At 45.9% G+C, this 10435-nt stretch overlaps 1 long non-coding RNA gene and 1 pseudogene across 1 annotated transcript; one reads left to right on the plus strand and one right to left on the minus strand.

The window, feature by feature from the left end:
- The window catches only part of LOC101584163, a 90499-nt pseudogene extending 88427 nt beyond the window's left edge, over positions 1 to 2072 (plus strand).
- A 2406-nt stretch (positions 2073 to 4478) lies between these two features.
- LOC111817308 lies at positions 4479 to 7874 on the minus strand. The gene is made up of 3 exons (XR_002821546.1): positions 7838 to 7874; positions 7065 to 7187; positions 4479 to 5788 (listed from the first exon to the last, which is right to left on the minus strand). It is a non-coding gene; the product is annotated as an uncharacterized LOC111817308 (long non-coding RNA).
- Positions 7875 to 10435: the final 2561 nt, after the last annotated feature.

Here is a 10435-nt window from a genome sequence, read left to right on the forward strand (position 1 = left end):
CACCTGACAGCATGTGCGCTCATTCACTGCCATGCTAGGTGAGGCCCACCTGACTTCACTTGAGCTCAGTCAGCTGTGTAGATACCTATGTCCAAGCCAGTTTCAGCCTGGAGCCCAAAGTTTAGGGGCTGAACCCATGAATCGGAGCAAGTGAGCAACATCCCGCCCCTCGCTCGTGGCTTGGGAGTTGTTACCTTGGCACATAGACAACCTTCTGGTTTTGTTCTGAGCTCATGCAAGTCCCCAGATGGCCCTAATGTTCTCTGAAGGAGCAAGAGTCCCAGGTGCACAAGGCACTTCTCTACTGTGTGTCTCCGGTGACGCCATCCAGTGAGACTCTGGCCCTCAGGGGAGCCCCTGGATACACTGGTACTGTTACGTTCCTGGCCCTGCAGAGCTGCGCCCCCTCGCCCGGCCATGCAAGTGTGTCTTGCACAGGTCAGACCATCATGTGCACGGCTTCAGCCCCCAGGGGCATCCTGCCCTGTCCCCCACCCCTGTGCCCCACCCTGACGCCCATCTCTTGCCCACCTGAACCTTTGCACGCCTGCACCTGTCTCCTCTACCAAGCTCACAGTGAAGCCCAGCTGTGGTCACTGCCGACATCTGCGTGGTCCTCCTCTGGTGCCTGCTGTTGCTGGAAAGCGTTTGCATGAAGAGAAGGGCACAGAAGGCGCGCAGAGGAAGGGAGACACGGAATAGAGAGGGCTGTCCTAGAAGCTTCCCATACAATCTCAAGGCCGAGCCCAGACAGGACCCAAACGGAGCAGCTCATTAACTATGTTTGTGCAAATTATATTTGAAATGATGCATTACCTAATTGGGGAAAGTATTATTAAAATAACTCCACTCATCTCTTTTACTGCTTCGTGTCACGTCCAGAGGCTGTAATGTGAGGTCTCAGGCCCACGCTGTGCTTCTCCTGGACAGCGCTGCTCCGTGAGTACGAGGGACCTCTGTCCGAGGCCAGCCAGAAGGGCCCAGCTGTGCCTTGTGTCTTTATGGAATTGTTCATTTGGCACTTTTCCTGTCATTACTTAACGTGTTTGTTCACTAGTGTGGAGGATCCAACTCATATAGCCTTGCATACGCTAAGAGCATGCTGTGTACCCCTGCTCTATTTTCTGTTATTTTTAAGGTAAAGCAACACTAACAGTAACATTTTTTAACAGGCTCGTTGCTGCGCAGGTTTGTAGTCTATATTTCCAGCTCCGCCACATCCTCAGCAGGCTGCGAGACACACGCAGTGAGCAGGCGCTGCCCCTGACCTGTGCTCAGTTCTGCTGCCGCCCACCCGCATCTTACTTGGGGATTTAAAGGGATCAGGTTCCACCTCACCGCACGGCCCACTGCCCAGGCAGCTGTTGCAGAGGGTGCCCTGGCAGGCTAAGGCCTGGCTCTTCCTGCTGCTGTCAGTGGGCGAGCTCACGGTCGCCACACCATCCCAGCTCAGCCTCCTCAGTGCTGCACAGCCAAGGAGACAAACCTTTTGTTAAATTTCTTACTGATGAAATTAAAGAGGAAAAAATATTCAGAAGTGTAAGTCCCTTCCCAAGAGGTCCAGGGGCTGGGAGCGGGAGGTGGATGGGACAGAAGCTAAATTGGTGCGGAAAGGTGCCCGGGAAAAGGTCACTGTCACATTTAACACGAACAGTAGTGTCCCACCACCATTGGACAGCCAGGAGCAGCCCTCAGAGGGGGAAGAACAAGAGCCTGAGCTGACATCAACTCCCGATTCTGTGGTAGAAGTGACCAAGAACGGAGGCAAGAAGGCCCTTGTACTGGCCTGTCACTGTTCAGAGGATGAGGTTGGAGAAGAAGAGGAGGCTGAGAGTGACATTTTCTATCAAGGACGTTAGCTTTCGCACCACAGGAGAGTCCGAACAGAAGGACACTAATTACACATTAACACAGATTCCTGGACCAGGCCTTGTGGGACCACCGAATGGGTCTGCTGGCTGATGGAGGAGTGGGCAACACCTTTGCAGATGAGTTGGGGGAGCCCGGCCCTGAAACATCAAGAGTGTGTTGCTTTTCTTGAAGACCTCAAAAGCTTTATGACTAGCCAGTAGAGTTAGTCAGAGACACTGAAGAGCTAAACTTTATGTGGCCAGAAAATAAAACCCACCGTGACAGCAGGTGCTTGTTCTTAGCAGTGGTTATCATCCTAACGTTGTGAGAAAAATATATCAAATTTAAATTACCGCTGTCACACTCAAGGACTATTTCTAGTGGTGTTTTTTATAACATAATAATGGACATTGCAATTGTTTTATCTCCTCAAAAAAATAAAAAGGAAGAAAACAGGCTCTGAAACTTACATGTCTACAAATACTTATGGATGTTTGCAAATACAGATTTTGACAGCTGCAGCTGAAGTTTGGAACAGCCCTGGAGCTGGTGTGGACAGAACTGTGAATTGTGTCTCTATCGCCCCCAAGTCCAAGTTGTTCTGCTCCGCATTTTCTTAGTTCAGGAAGGTCGCCACGTTAGTCACGCCTGCGCATTCCACTGCACATGACGCCATAACCCCAAACAGATCGCCTTCCACTGGCTAAGTGCTTCCATATCTTAGAATTTTCTCAATTACAAGCATTATAGTGGGGCTGAGTCTGTAGTTCAGTGGTAAAGCACTTGCCTAACACATGACAGGGCCTGTGTTTCATCTCAGTACTACAAAAATAATAGTTTAAAAAAGGTAGGACTATAGCCAGTGATGGTGCATACCCTCTTGCCGGAGCTCTGCAGGCTGAAGCAGGAAGATCAGGATTCAAGGTTGCTTGGATTACATAGCAAGGTGAGGCCCCTTTGCAACTACTTAATAAAACAATCACAAAAAAGGTCTGGAGAGATAGCTCAGCAGGCTAAGCACCTGCCTGGCAAGTGCAAGGGCCTCAGTTTGAACCCTGGTATCGTATGCCATGCTGGCCCCTGAAAACGGGCGTGGTGGGGCACACCTGCAATCCCGGCACTGAGGAAGCTGAGACAGGAGGAGCAAGACCCTATACCAAACAAATATATAAAAGTTTTTTTAAAAATTAACCTTTTTCAAAGCTAAAGAATTGTGGTTCATAGACAAAAGTTAGTGGAAAGTATAAATAATTTCAATTTTATTAATTTTCAATACAATTTTGGAAAGGATTGCAGGAGACTAGGTTACAAATTTCAAACAGTGACTACACTGAAAATAAAATTTTAGAGAAATGTCAGCAGTGCTGTGGCAGCTTTCTAAAAGTTTAAAAAATTGATTCATTTATTTGGATATACGGTAGGCCCTTCAGATCTATGGGCTCAGCACCCACAGCTTCTGCTAACCATGAACTGAGTAGTCATTTAATAATATCTGTACTGAACACGTACAGGTGTGTTTGGTCCTTACCCCCTACATAATGTCCTAGAACAGCTGTGTATGTGGCATTACATTGCAGTAGGAATTATGAGTAATTGAAAGATGATCTAAAGCATATTGGGGGATACATCCAGGTTATATACAAGCACTGTCCTGTTTTATATAAAAGATACCAGCATCTCCAGATTTTAGTATTGCGCGGTGGCCCAGGTGAGCCGGACACCAAGGGGCTGGATCCCGAGAATAATGATCCCGCTCGTGTTATTTTAAGGATCAAATAATATGTGGTTCCTTAAATTTTTCTGTAATGCACAAAACTATACACTATTTTCTCTTTCTAGAAAGAACTTACATTGGAATATCATTTTTTTAATTTAATGTTGTTTATTTTTGTTTGTTTTGTTTTTAATGTATTTTGTTGTTTCAGGGTCTCACTGTGCAGCCCAGATTCATAGTGATCCTCCTGTTTTCAGCCTCTCCAGCGCTGGGATGACAAATGTGAGCCACCACGCCTGGCCTCTACGGCCGGCTCAGCCTGCCCTGGGGGTGGGGCTGGCAGGCCATGTGGTGCTGGGTGTCAAACCTCCGGCTCTGGGCTTGCCTAAGCTTGCCTAAGCAGGCGCTCTAGTGCGCTGAGCTATCTTGCTGGCCTGTAATTTTGTTTTATTTTGAAGAGTAAAAACAAAAGCAAGAATAAAAATCAGAAACAAATAGAGTAATATACAATGATAAATATGTTACAGATTTTCAAAAGAAGAGTGGCTAATTAACAATGGTTGATATATTATCTATTTTTATAGTCAAATCTGTTGCTCAAACTAACAGATATAGTTATGTAAGATTGGATATATGGTTGAATATTACCGCTTGCTTTCAAGAAACCTTAATTTTTTGTTATTGTCTTTTACTCCTTCTCTTGCCTTATTTTAAAATGTATTCGAAAGAGAGTATAGTACTAAGTGATACGACATTAGAAATGGTGTACAATTAGAAGGCCAAGATGGCAGGCATTCAAGTAGGGCTTTCGCCTTACACATCACTGTCCTCGATGTAGTTGCTTAGCTGCCCGTATCAGTGTACAGAGTTAGCCAAGGGGGAAATTCTACACCTTCACTGCTATTTTCAAAAGCCTGGTGGAACTTCCTCGCACAATCACCTCAGCCACGCTGGAACGTCACTTCAACGCGATCCTCTCTGAGTCTGCCGCTGCCAGCCCGAGAGAGCGAGCGCGGCCCTCGGTCCCTGGGGCTCGCAGACACAGCAAGACACCTGGGCGTACAGAGTACTGACGGAAAGAAAGAAAAAGTGCACGCTCTTCTGTTGCAGGAGTTGGCTTCTCTCTGAAGCACCTCTTCTGTTGGTGGCCATGTAGTGGCCTCTGGGGTCGCCGTCACTCTGTGTTAACTGCAGTGATTGTCCATTTTCAGGGCATCTTTCTCCGGTCTTTTTTCTTGGTCTGAGGGACTCCCGGATTCACAGACACCCACGTTCCAGTGTTCCGCCAGGATAAACGGCTGAGTTCTGTGTTCATGGACTCGTCTGAGTCCTTTCATTCGGCTCCATCTCTGCAAAATTCGGTCTTTGGATCCTACTGTGAGCCTTTGGTCCCTCCAGCCACCTTTCTGCATGCACACACACGTACACATGTGCACACATGCACACACACACACACACACACACACACATGCATGCACACACACATGCACCATCCAATTCCAACTCAGACCCTTCCTCAATCTCAGTTCAGCTCCCTGGAGCCCTGTGAGTACCCAGTCCAGAGACACGGGAAGCTGGGGGACTTGAGTCCACTTCCCTCCTGACACTTAACACCCCAGGGACATTAACCCTCCCATCCACAGCTAGGCATGAGGAAAATTCTCCCGGAAGGGCCTCAAGTCACTGTATCTTCCTCAAAAGACTGAAGTAGGAACAAACGCAAAACATTCACTCTTCCTTTCACGGCCATCTGTACCGTTGATTTGCTGCCATTCAGGTGTTCATGTGTTTTAGTTTTAAATGGCACAGCCATGATTTGGGCCATGCGATTTTGTGTTGTGTGTTACGTTCTAGTTTTTTCAACATAAATAAGTAAATGCTTGACTCACGGACGGCACATTAAAGGCTGCCCCGATGTTCCCGGATCCCCGGAGGCCCTGCAGCAGGTTCTGAGTCCCATTCTCCAGCAGCCCACTGGCCTCAGGCCCCCCGGAAGCATGGCAGTGGCAGCTCCAGACACTGCAGCCTTCAGTCACACGAAGGACACTGCAGGTCGATGCTCCATGAGCCTTGCTTCTGAGTCATGGTATGTAATTTCTGGTAGTATTCTTTATTATTCCACGTTTGTGTGAAAGATGATGTCCTCGGCAGGCAGGGAGTAGAGTGCGGCCAGGGAGTTTCCCACAAACAATTGAGTCAGAGCCTTGCCTACTGCTGATTAGCCTTAGTGGGGCAGGGACAGAAGAAAGAGCTGGTTATGTATTAGCAAGAATCAGATTGTGATTTAAAGGCATTAATTTGGTTGACCAAACGTATGCCTGCGATTAGAATGCAATATTGCTGCGATTATAGAGCCATCAGCACCCTATTAGGGCACAATCAGAGTGGAAGCAAGCCCTGCGCGCCCACCCCAAGCCTCCCACATCTTTCTAACTCAGTCTGTGAACGTTTTCAGTCGACTCTTTCATATTTCTCAGCTGCCATATTTCATTTTTTTCTTTTTAATTTGCTCACAGAAAGAAAATATCAAAGCGACATTGTTGAGGAATGTGTCGTGTCTTTCCAAATGTGACTGTAAAGGACACAGAAATCAGGCCTCATCTGTGCGGCTGTATAAAGTTGCTGCATTTCACTGACAAAAACCTAAGGCTCGGGGTCTTCTGCACACAGCTAATACACAAGGACTAACCATGTATTCATGACCAATAGGCTTCACGCTATTTCCATGACTGATAAACTTTAACAAATATATTTTTTGATGGTGCTGGCAGTGGAAACAAATACTTTTTTTTAAAAAAAAGAACACTATATAAATGTGTATGTCCATCAATATTAGCATTAGATATGCTTACATTTTTAAAAAAATCTTGGTATATTAAAATTGCTAAAGTATAATGGCAATAAAATATTTTATTTAAATCTTACATGAGAACCAAATTTCTAGCTTTCTTTGGCCACATTTGAAAAACATATTATTACTTTTCTGATCCTAAATCAAATCAGAAAGGAACTCTCTAAAGCATTTCGCCCGCCTTATCACAAAAGAAAAGCTAGAGTATTCTCAACCGATAACATCTTGATTTCGATGACCATCCAAGATCACAGCACCTATAGTTTAGTGTGAGCTATCTTCTCCGGCTGTCCTGTAATCTAAACTTCAATAAAGCTTTGTTGTTCCCCAGGAAAATGCTTGTTAGAGCTCTTACCTCGCCGTGGTGTCATCCTATAGATTGGACTGCTTGCTTCCAAATGGTTGAGACACAAAGAGCTACTTCACGTACACAACATGCAGTGGCTTAGCTTTGTTGTCTTTGACCAGGGCGAGGTCACGCTGCTGATTTCGTGGGATTAGATTTGTTTCCAGACAGCGGGCTTGGGAGCAGGACTGTCTTTGTGGGCGGAGGAGTGCAGAGGCCCCTGGACACTGACCTGGTTGTTAAGGAGTTAGTTTCTCCTTCCCAGGTTTTCACTCTCGAAATAATGACCTACTGGATCTTACCAACTGGCGAAAGGTAGCTGTTCCATTTCAGGTGTGTTGTGTGCTCATACCAGGTCCTCACCATGAGTGTGCCCGTCACATGCTGCAAACTTGTACTAATTTTTTCAAACATTTCGGATTCTGCTATTTAAATAATCAAAGCACACATAAAGTCAATGAATGGGTTACTAGCTGTTTTACTTTTTTTTTTTTTTTTTTTTTTGGCATATCTTGCATACAAAAGTTTTCATGAATCTACTTTTCCAACTTTGGCTTTTTTCTTTTTTTCTTTTTTTCAATACCGGGGATTGAACTCAGGATCTTGCGCTTGCCAGGCAAGTGGTTATGCTACTGAGCTATTTCCCCAGCCCTAAAATGGCAGGAGAATTTTTTTTTTTTTTTTTTTTTCTGGCTGGCTCCGAATGCCTTCAGGGCAGGTTTGGCTGGCTTGAGTTCTGGGGATCAAACCACAGCAACCTGAGCCTGACTGCTTTGTTGAAGCAGCCACTTAAAGAACAGAGCTAAGGGTCAAGCCCCCCAACTTTGGCTTTTTAATGTCCTACAAAATATTCCATGATTGACTCATTCAATGTATAATTATTATACTTTTGAGTTGTTTCTATTTATTAATAATGGGCTATGCAGCTGTCCCTACACATTTTTCTATCTTAATAAATAAAATTAATTGCTGCTATAATCTACAAAACTAAAACATTTTAAAATTCGTAATAGCAAAGAAAAACAACTCAATGAATTTTTAAAATATATATCAATTCAAGTGTAATGACACACACCTGGAATCCCAGCTCTTGGCTTAAGGGGCTGAGGCAGGACCACCATGAATTCAAGACCAGCACCAGCTACATAACGAGTTTAAAGCTGACCTAAGCCGTGTGACGAAATTTTGTCTAAAAAGAAAAGAAGAAAGAATGCATTATCTAATATGATAATATGTAACAGGCACGTGATGTTCTAAGCGACTTATACATATTACTTTAAGCCTTAAAACAAGCTCGTAGAAAAGGGGGCTATTTTTAAACTCTTCTACAGATAAGGAAGCCCAAAAAAGTAAGGCAGGGTGTGCAAGGTTACACAGCTGAGACTCCACCTCGGGCCTCTCCGATACGGAGAGAAGCCAGAAACCCAGAGCGATTGGATTACCACGGCAAGGACAAGCAGAGCCCGAGGTCCTTCCCGAGAGCAGATCCTTCGAATCTGACAGGCAGTATAAGAAAACGGACAGAAAACGGAAAGCAAAAGAGGAAAGCAAAGAAGGAAGAGGGCACCGAGGAGGGAGGAGGGCTGGGGCGGGCGGGCGGGGGGGAGCAGGAGGGCGGACAGCTCGGCTCTGCTGGGAAGCAAGGACCAGGTGTCAGTATCAGCCGTGGGAACCTGCGGGCACCGGCGCTTGCTAGAAGACAGGACGAGAGTGCTTCCCAAACTTCAGGAGAAGGTGCTGAACTTCCCCCGGAAGGACACCAACTTCTGTTCTCTATACTTAGTTAGAAGCCAGTCAAAGGGAGGAAAGGAAGCTTTTCTTCCCAGCAGCAGGAATTTCAAAAACATGCACGGACACGTGGCCCAGTGCAGTACAGAATATCTGTTGTAGTGGTAGGACTCGCCCGTAGCATGTGCAAGCCCCTGGGTCTGTGTGTCACACACACACACACACACACACACACACACACACACACACAGTATTTGGACACTGCAAATGCCTCCTCTTTCCTTGACGTTGCGCTGTAAGCCGTCGGCTCTTCCTCCAGCCTGCCCAGCGTGTCCCTGCACCCAGCGCCTACCTGTGAGCTTTCTCAGGGTGACAGCGTGCGCTCTCTCACCTACCTCTGTGCTATTTTCAGAATCCTCCCTCACGGCCCCGGCTAAGCAGAACACGCCAACCCCAATCCTCTGACACCTTCCTTTTTTTCTTTCTTGGTAGCATTAACTGACCTTACATGACATTACTGCGTGCTTTTGTCACAATTCAAAAGCTCTACACTAAAAGGGCAAATTTTATTCCATGAAGACTATATGTAATAAATAGCAATTTCAAAAGTTTTAAATATGATTGCACTATTTTTCTTTAAAAATTAGCTCAGCTTGCCGACTGCTGGCCTTTGCCCTCAGCTCACGGCTGGGAGTCCGTGCCCCATGAAGGAGCTTTGCTGAGCTCTGCTGCTATAGAGAGTGCCTGCGACAGAGCCTGGTAAGTGTTGGCTGAATCTTAAAATGAAGATTATCCTGGTGTGATGGAGGGATGGGCTGTAATCCCAACTACTTGGCAGGCTGAGGCAGGAGGATCTCAGGTTGGAGCCCAGTTCTGGAAACTTAGTGAGATCTTGGCTCAGCATAAGAATGAGAAGACCTGGGAGACGCAGCTCAGTAGTAGAGCGTTCCCAGTACGTGGCTCCTTGGTTCAATCTCCAGTGTCACCAAAAAGCACATAAACAAATAACTGTAGGCTTTTTAAAGTTGAGGATGGAAGACTGTCTGGTATACTCTTTTTTTTCTTAGTTTTAATTGACACATAATAATTGTACGTACTTATGAGGGACAGTGTGGCATTTTATTAAGTTACACAACGTGTGATACACAACTGGAATACTCATAATCTCAAGCATGTATCATTTGTTTGTGTTGGGAACACTCAAAACCCTAAGATCATCTTTTATTTTCATGTTAACTAGTATTTCTTATCATTTAGAAACCTTAGCTCATCCCAGTATTCTGGGAAATTAAGTCAGGAAGATCACAAATTTTGAGCTGAGCCTGGGCAGCTTAGCTATTTGGCAACCCTGTATTCCTACCTCAGAGAGAGAAAGAGAGAGACAGAGAGAGAGAGACAGAGACAGAGAGAGAGAGAGACAGAGAGAGAGAGAGACAGAGACAGAGAGAAAGACAGACAGACAGAGGCAGAGACAGAGACAGAGACAGACAGAGAATGACAATGACAGAGAGAGACAGTGACAGAGAGGGAGAGAGGGAGAGAGGGAGGGGAAGAAGGAGGGGGGAGAAAGAGAGAGGAAGAGAAAGAAAAAGAAAAGAAAGAAAGAAAGAAAGAAAGAAAGAAAGAAAGAAAGAAAGAGGAAAGGAAAGGGAGGGTAGGGGTGTACCCAGTGTGAAGACCTGACCTCAATCCCCAGTACCACAGAAAAGAAAGGACACCCCTCGGCCTGCTCCTCTGCCCGTCCAAGCGCCTCTTATTCTCAGCAGGCGCATGAAGGGGAGAGAGAAAACATCAAGATGACTGCCTAGCACTGAGATAGAAAAAAATAAATAAATAAAAAATAAAAAAGCCAAGCAGCAACACGCCGTTGTGGGTGAGGAAGATCCTCGGGTCAAAACCCCACGCTGAGGGATGAAGGGCAGAAGGGCTGGCGCCCTCGGGGGAC

This window comes from Octodon degus, unplaced genomic scaffold, assembly GCF_000260255.1.
Source record: "Octodon degus isolate 3935 unplaced genomic scaffold, OctDeg1.0 scaffold00054, whole genome shotgun sequence".
Lineage (NCBI taxonomy): Eukaryota > Metazoa > Chordata > Mammalia > Rodentia > Octodontidae > Octodon > Octodon degus.